Source organism: Dermacentor andersoni, chromosome 5 (genome assembly GCF_023375885.2).
Source record: "Dermacentor andersoni chromosome 5, qqDerAnde1_hic_scaffold, whole genome shotgun sequence".
Taxonomy (NCBI): Eukaryota; Metazoa; Arthropoda; class Arachnida; order Ixodida; family Ixodidae; genus Dermacentor; species Dermacentor andersoni.
The window spans coordinates 41,461,543-41,470,392 of record NC_092818.1 but is presented as its reverse complement, the minus strand read 5'-3'; the positions used below and the strand labels follow the sequence as shown (position 1 = coordinate 41,470,392).

At 41.0% G+C, this 8,850-nt stretch overlaps 1 long non-coding RNA gene across 1 annotated transcript; it reads left to right on the top strand.

The window, feature by feature from the left end:
- The first annotated feature begins 205 nt into the window (after positions 1–205).
- Positions 206–8,641, top strand: LOC126530060 (uncharacterized). The gene is made up of 4 exons (XR_007599357.3): positions 206–654; positions 2,178–2,213; positions 4,864–5,068; positions 7,782–8,641. It is a non-coding gene; the product is annotated as an uncharacterized lncRNA (long non-coding RNA).
- The last annotated feature ends 209 nt before the right edge of the window (positions 8,642–8,850 follow it).

Genomic DNA, 8,850 nt, shown 5'->3' with positions numbered 1-8,850 from the left:
TGCTATACGTTCTCGGTGACAAATCGCACAGCGCAGAAGCACACGCACAAATGTTTAAAGAATGAGAAGACCGCCTGCAGTTTGCCATGACGTCGAAATAAGAAGCACAAACAGCGACATTTCTGTACTTTTCTGGTCAATAGTTCAGTTCGCATGGTTGCGGCACGCATTACTTTTTTTTAAATCCGAACGATGAAAACTGTGCGCGCACAAATTAGCGCGGCGTTTGTGACGTTTGAATTTGGCGCCTTTTCCCGCGCATGCCATTAGCTCCGGCCGGTGCACTGCGTTACTGCGCTAAAGAAAGTAGTTCATCAAAGAAGCGAAGCAAAAAACTTTTATACACTTGCAAATCGCAACAATTGTTCAGTAATAACATGAAATTACATAATTTGTTATCCAATGGTACAATTTATGATAATATAAGCGTGTATTTGTATGAGTGTACATGTATGATTGCGCGTTTGCGCTGTTGATGCTTGGCGCATTCCGGCGAGTTCGTGCAAGCCGTTAGCTTGAGAGTTTCCTGCATTTTCTGTGTTCTTTGTGTGCTTCGCTGTGACATCTTTGGAATATTCCTGCGTGTTGCTCGCTTTTTATGGACTTGTTGCCTCGAAGATCGCCATGATCGCCTCCGACTCAGCGACATCAAGGGTAAGTGAGTGTTTCGAATTCCCCTTGTTCGTCCATTGCGACGCGGTGAACGGAAGCGGGGAAATGATTTCAGCGCTTGTGCGTGTCTTCCGCGCGCCTCTTTTGTAGTTTTCATTCCTAGTACTATCCTTCCGTTGCGAGAATGGGTTGTACAGCACTAGATTTGTGGCAGATAACGTGGAGTTTTGTCCTGGCTTAACTTTACACTCCGCTTGTGGTGACTTAAGGCAGCTATGTGGTGCCACCTAAAACAGGGCATGTTGTACGCCATGATTTCTGATACGGTGTTCGAGCACCGATTGAGTTAGCCTTATTAATGAGCGCAAAACAATGCGACGTGAAACCATCCGATCTGTACTGTAATCGAAGATATTTCATTTGCGCCACGCTAGTACAAGGCGTGTGAGCGAGCTTTCAGCAAAAGGGGGGGGGGGGGGGGTGCGGTGGGATTGGCGAAAGTGTATTCTGTTGCGCTGTTCCCATCAGGATCGAGTGACTCCGCGGTGCTTCAAGGCCACTATCTGACGCGCCGTGCGGCCGATGTTCGCGCGATCGGAAAACACAGAGGAGGCTGTCGCGCAATAATAATAAAGAATTTCAAGGGTGTACATGCGATGCGTGAGATACAATAGGGGTGATGCCACAGAGTGCTGCGAAATCATCGAGTTATACGCCTTGCCAACCGCGTGCGTTTTGTTTTCCCCCAGGTCGCGCGCATCCAACTTTATTTTTTCATCTTCTCCGTTCGTCGCCATCGAGTGCTTCGCCCAAACGGCTTCGCGTAGGCGCTCTTTGCATTCACGGAAAGGCAGATTTCATGGCACTCCAGGTCCTACAACATTCAAAATAATGTAATTTCGTGAAATTGCAGCTTTTCGTACTTCAGTAACTGATTTAACAATAGTTTTAAAATCAGTAAAGGAACGAGATGCCTGGCATATCTGCGTTGTCGTCCCACTGTGCTTCGAGGCGGCATGTATACGTTATCGGCAACATAAACATCAATAATTAGCATTGTTTCTTGTGACCATAGAAGCAGCTAGTTATGTCGAAAAGCAATTTTCGCTTTGAATCAGAGCACTATAGAGTGAACAGATTGAAAGGGGAGCGCATCGTTGTGAACTAAATCACGGCGCTTTGCCACAAGCTTGGAATAATGCTTTGTCGAAAGAGCAGTTCTGTGAAATTCTTTCTTTGAGAGTAAGCAAAACTTCAGTAGCATCAGGTAGACGGGGAGTAAAGGAATGTAACACTGGTTTTATATGAAGGAGCTGCGTTTAATATGTGGCCATAACAGTTAAGTAGATGCGTGGAAATAATGTTTAAAGTAACTAGAGGAATGTGAAATAAATTTTTTGACAAGCTCACACTGCCATTGGCAAGAGCGGCCACACTTAAGTGTATTCAATGACTAGTCATGTGTATCCGTCCATTTATGTCAGCCTAATGGTCCATGTAGCTCTTTTGATTGTCGCTTTTGCTGCATCGTGGCTTCACGTTTTAATAGTGACATCTTTTTTCAGATTCAAAATGAGCTGGGAGAGGCCCCAGCTGGAACGGTAAAAGTGAATTCTTTGGCCATCCATTCTGTAGCGTCACGATGATCAAATACAGTGATACCGTGAAAATGTATTGCAGGAAGCAGAAAAAACAAGAACATTGCTGATGCAACTGCAACGCATTTGCTCCAGTGATCAATTGGTGCAGAGTGCCTTCATTAGGAGACATGGTGCCTTTAAGCACTCAGCTTAAAGACTTTGCAACTGCACCGGGACTGGGAGTGAATTTCATTGTCACTTGTGAACATATTAAACGCGGAATGTGCCTTTTTCAGTGTATATGCCTGATATGAGAGGGGCGTTCAGAAACTTAGTGTGGACATTAGTGGTCTGCATGAGTGCACATCTTTCTAGTTTTACCAGAACGAAGGTATTATGACCTATGTCATACAGCAGTGCACAGCTAGAGGTATCAAACCAGAACAGCAGCACCCTTTGAGAAAGTTGGCTGAAGAACGAGCAGCGGTCGGGGCTTTTATGCATTTCAAGGGCCAAATTCCAAAAAGATTGATGCCGAGCTGGACGGTGTGAAGTGCCGGTCACCACATGCTGTAACCAGTATGGCATTTTTAATCTCCTTGGCATTATGTCTCGTTAAGATAGGGAAATTGCATCACTGCTCATAAAGAAATTGGAAATTGGGAGGTTGAGGGGAAGTGGAAGGGCTCCCCTCTGGAGCAGCCAGTGCATGCCCTTTGCTATACTGATAATCCTACCTTAATGAGAACCAGTGATGCATGTTAACCTATTACGCAGCCAAGTGCATTCCTTGTTTTGTATTAAGGGGACACTAATGACACCTTAAATGAATGTAAAATAATGCGTCGTGGTAAATAACTACTTCTGTAACTTTCTTGGTAGTTGTTTGATTATTAGAGAAAATAAAGCTCAAAGTTCAATTTTCTGAGTATCGCCCCAAAATCTTTGTGCTGACACCTCATTGTCACATCATGGATTCCAAGTATTTTTTCAAACTTGGGCTGTGTTGGTTCTGTAAACGTTCCTGACGCTTTTTATTTTGGGTTTTTGGAATACGATGAAGAACATCTTTATTTGTAAAAAAAATTGCTACACCTCAACAGACATCATCAAAATCCATGACGTCACAGCAAGCGGGTGTGGTAACTTCAAGGCAGCACTGCCACCAATCTTTCGTCTTGCTGCTTTTACAGTTTACTCAGCCTCTTGTCACGGTATGAGTGAATCTCTTGAATAGTAGGAAGATCATGTACAGATACATCTAAAATAATTTTTCTCTTTAGTGCTTTCATGTCGTAGTTGCTTAGGGGTGTTGGCACAGCTCCGCTAAGCACGAGGTCACAGGATCAAACAGCCGCATTTTGATGGAGGTCAAATACAAAACTGCCCAGGTACCTTGCAGCCTGATTTGGTAAAAATTAGTCCAGAGTTCCCCACTAAGGCGTGCCTAAACATCAGATTGTCGTTTTGGCACTTAAAACGCCAGAATTTAATTAATTTAATTTTGCTTTAGTGCTCCTTTAAGCTGTAGAATTCATGATCTTTGCAAAAACTCATGCTCAAAGTATTCTCCATAAAGATTAAATAAACAGTAGATATAAGTGTCTATTTATATTTTGAATTGTGGTGATACGTGATGACTATTAGAACGGTGGTACAACGAGACAGACAGAATTGTAATACAATGTATGACGGCACGATGATGCACATCGAGGAAATGACTGAGTTTCCCTAGAGGTCCCTGACATGAACATCAACTGACTGTCCACAAACTTCTGAGTTCACTCCGTGACCTTGTGCAGCCTGTGCTTTGCGAGTCGATTAATTTAATTGAGGTGGTGGTTGGCACATACTGTCCTTGCAGCTTATGTACATTTCATACAGTGGAGTGGAATCTCACATATTACTTCTGCAGCACAGCAAGCTAACGTGACGTGTAGTGGTAATCTTAGTAATGATCGACAATCATGTCCCTCTTTGAGCTCCTAATGCTGCTTGCCAACACAAGCAGCAGCAGTTGCCCAAGATAGCGGGAAGGAGATTCATTGAAAAGTGGCATATGCCCAGGGTCGCATACCCAGTCACCCAAGTTGTTCCTACGGTTGATTTTGAACTCTTCCCTCAACATAGCAGCCCAATCTCCCCATTAGACCATGGACTACCTATTGACACAAATGGATGGGAAAATAGAGACAAACACCTGAAAATATGAAGTATCCTAAGAATGGTAATCACAATAAATAGTACTAGATGTGCATTAGCGCAAGCTCTTGGGCCAGTTGGTGCGTGATGAACTTGAAAAAGGGGGGTACCAGCAAAACAAAGGACGCGCACACACGTAAAAGGCGTTAGACAGGGACGGACGCTGGTCCGTCCCAACGTCCGTCCGTGTCTAATGCCGTTTCCTTGTGTGCGTGTCATTTGTGTTTCGCTGGTACTCCCCTTTTTCAAGTACTAGATGTTTGGATACTTTGGTTTATTATTCTTGTTTGTGCTGGATTGTTTTTCTGAAACATGTGGCATCCAGACAACATAAGAAGCTTGTAAGAAGTCAAGTTTAGCAATCTAGATTTGCAACAGGTACTTTTGTAATTTATTTGCAGTAGGGCTGTTGTGTGAATGTGCTTGAAAGGCTTAAAACTGTTTTGCTAACATTTACTTAAACATGCAGGTTCACATAGGTTGAAGGAGTGCACATTGAGAAGGTTATCCTGGCACAGTTTACCATGGCCTGCCATGGTGGACCAGGAAAGTTTGCAAGGGCCTTGCTTCACCATGTGTTCACAGAGGAGGAGCTCATGGGCCATTTGGGCTTTGGAAATAACACCAAGGGGCAAAAAAGGCTCTTGACCCCACCAGGGTCAGTGCTGTTATAGGCAAGTACCATACATCCTTTCTGGTTGCATTTTTACATTCACATTTTTTTCTAAAATTATGAACTTGCCATTGGCATAACAAACGACTTTCAAGTAGCCCGTGTGTGCAGTTGTATGCGACAATAGCCTACTATTTGGAATGACTGTTCGTACGATCTTAAGTGCGTAATGCCGCCATACTCAAATGCTTCTGAAATTTAAAAGCTGCCTTCACTGCTGAAAGTTTTTAGTGGCTCCACCACATAAAATGAGCTGCATTTGCGCATTAGCAGTGTTACTTGGCTGTCATTGCAAGGAATAGTTGTCTGTGAAGCACGCTCCAAATCTATTGGCATGGAGGACATGTTTAGTTAGCCTGAAAATGTTATTCTAATACGCGAATTGCGGAGAAGGTATGCTCAAGTGTGGTTACTGCTCAGCTCGAGCAGGAGCATGTTCACCAAATTGCAGAAGTCAAAACAGCTCTCCAGGTTCTGAGATGTGAAACAGTAGTTTCACCAATTTTAACAGACCACATCGAATTAAGGTTGCTCCTATATTGAAGGAGGTCCATGTGATGCCAGACAGCAGCTTTTTAGCAGAGGGAACCTGAGTGGTGTGGCAATTTTCTTTTGGTTGTTTCAATCAAAGAAACAACAGGGACAGAGTTGCAAGCATTGCTGTCAATAGTACTATGTTTTGTGGGCGCTTACTCATTCTAAGCACTTAACCTATGACTCGTATTTATTCACGCACACTTTATCACTTTGTATTCTAAGATATGAAAAAAATATTTATGTGTATTCTAAGATATGAAAAAAATATTTATGTGGCTTTTCCCCATATACTTCAATAAATTGAGAATAGGCTCTTGGGGCCTAATGTATAAAGCTTCTTACAGACCATCGGACATGTCCACTACTCCCATTCTGAAATTGTTAGAATTGATTCCTGCTTCCTTGCTTCACCTACCTGTTAACAGGGTTATTATGAACCATTGCCAAGTAGATTATGGGCTTAAATTAATCAAAAAGATAAATGGGCTTTTCTGTCGCTCTTGTTTAGCCCGTTGAGGATCACATTTTGGGGGAAATATGCCTCTCTAATTTAGGAGTTATATATTTTTTGTGGTGTGCAAATGCTCAAAACTTTCGAATTGAATAGTGTCTTATTCAATTTAGTCTTTGAATGGTCACTATTTGTAAATGCGAGTATTCTAATATTTCGAAACACCAATGAAACATGAAATTTGAGCCAAAGTACGGTAAATTTTCACCTCCAATAACATAGTGTAGACATAAAACGTAACAACTTGTAATAGCAGACCAGGCTACGTTACTTCAGTAGCTGTACTTGAGAGGCTGTACAGCAATCATTTATGCTTACTGAAGAGTCCTGTGCATGTGAAGAAACTTTCTGCTGCTCCATTTGTGCTTTTAATAAACAGCTTTTCATAACATAACAATGACAGAAACTTGCTAACTTTAATAATACTAGGATGTGAGCCTCATCTTACATTAATTGTGATATCAGCTGTTCATTATTCAGAAACTATCCATTATTTGATTTGCTTCTAGCATTATTCGGTTCAGCCTCAAAAATCACTTTTCGCGCACCCTTAATATTTTTATTGCAGATTTAAGTTCTTCAGAGTGACATTCCGAAAAAATAAACTGGTAAATAATATTTTTAAATAACAATAAAGTGGCAATACCATTTCAGTATTTGCAGTTTTACATGTTTTATTTTTTTATGCAGGATAAAGCAGCATAATTTTTTTGTGTAATGAAACTTACAAAAAACTTGTGGCAACACTCCCAAATTACTGCAATGACAGACACCAAGGAGCTAGGTGAAAAATCAGTTTTGGAGAAACCCAAGGAGCGACAGCACTATAAGAATATTTACTAGAAGTCTCAGAAGGTTGCAGCACCTCCAGTGGGATGCTAGGCAACACTTTGTTCTGAAAAGGCAAATTTTTTTCAGAACGTTCCATCACAGCCACAGATGTACGGCAGTGAACCCTAAAAGGGTTAAAGAAGTCAGTCCTATCGCATATGGCTCTTAAAAGACGGCATTTCTTCGTCTCTGTCACATTCTGCATGTGTCATGCTAAGCAGCTTGGTGCACTACACGGAATCCTCATTAGAACAGTAATTCAGTCGTCGAGGCAGAAAACATACTTCACTGTAAGCAGTGTCTTCTTTAATGTAGAAAGTCTTAAGTCATTGTAAGGCGAGAAGTACATTCCGATTGCATGTGAACTCAGGAAACCTAACATCAAATGAAGCTACACTCAGTTGTAGTGACATGACACTATTGTATTTGGAGCATGGAAAAGCACAGTGAAGTGCAGCAAATTTTAATTATGAAAGTTACAAGAAATAATTTTAGTTGTCAGTTCAGGTTTATTTATGAACGACATGAATTTGTTTCACCATTTCGTTTCTCAGCAAGCAAAGCTCACATCTTTGACATTGAGGATATTCATAAAGTTATTTTGCTACAGTGTTTTGTTCCTCTTTGCCCTTTCCTGCATTTGACACTTAGTGAAGTCCTGTGCCGCACTGAATAAATTTAAATGGTCATGCTGTGAAGCTGTAGCCATGGACAGTTGGAATAAAGCAAGACAAATACATAAATCGATTTCATTATAACGAGGGCATATTTCATGCCATTCTTTTGCATGTGGAAGTTGCTTTTTAAAACTTGTTCTGGCTTCTTGTTTTTGCAGGCTTCACGTGTTGCAAATTGCCTGGTACCAACATGCCCTATGTAAAGAACTGTGGCCTCGCTTCTCGCATGGGACCAATAACCTCTCAAGAGCCCAAGTTGGACAGCTCAAACCAAAACACAAGTGTTGTGCTTTTGTAACTCTCGACATTTTTATGTTCTGTGTTAGTCTCCTGAAGGGCCGAATTTGGATTTCTCAAATGAGCTTACAAATGTTGTGCCTTTCTATGCCTTCACATTTTTATGTTAATTTTATTTATGTTACTTATGCTAGTCTCCTGAGAAGTCCACATTGGATTGCTCAATCCAGAATACAAGTGCTGTGCTTTGTTATAGTTCACTACATTTTTATGTTAGTTTTTGATATGGTTCTAGTAAGGAAAGTGTTTCCTTATTAATATATTTTTTAAGTATCTTAAGCCATTTCATGCCAAACCACCCAATTTTGTCAAGAACTGTTCCATTATGGCAAACCATTTCAAGTTTGCTTGATTTTGAGTAGGTACAATGAGAAAATTTGCTTTCGTACATACACTTGAGTCATTCCAGGGCAACCAACCAACGTTTTTTTGACCATCACAGATATAGTTTAAGCTCCAAACTCTTGCTCCCCATTTATTTTCCTTCGCAAAAATTTTTTTGAACTTTGGCAAAAATTTATTGTTCTTGCCCAGCTAAGCTAGAAGGCACTGATACACGTTTCTTCTGAAAGGGAAATTGTATGATCAAATATTCAGATGGTGTTCATGTCAAGAGACTGAAGTGGTGTGAGTGCCAAAATTTGCAAAGCTTGAATTTTCTTCTAACGTAGGGAAATACAGAAGGCACAAAATAAATATAAAGTCAGACTGGTTGACTTGGGATAGCTGCAAAATATTTCAAGCCTTGGAGGTTCAGTTGATCAGCTAAAAAACTGTAAAGTTCAATTTTTTTGCAAAAAGCTTCGTGTTGAAGGTAAAAAAATTAGCTTTGGTGGTTGGCACAAAAGTATATGTCGCCCATCGTTACACAGCCCTACATGTCTGCTATACATGTGACAAGTAACAAAAAGGTATTATTGTTTAAGTGCG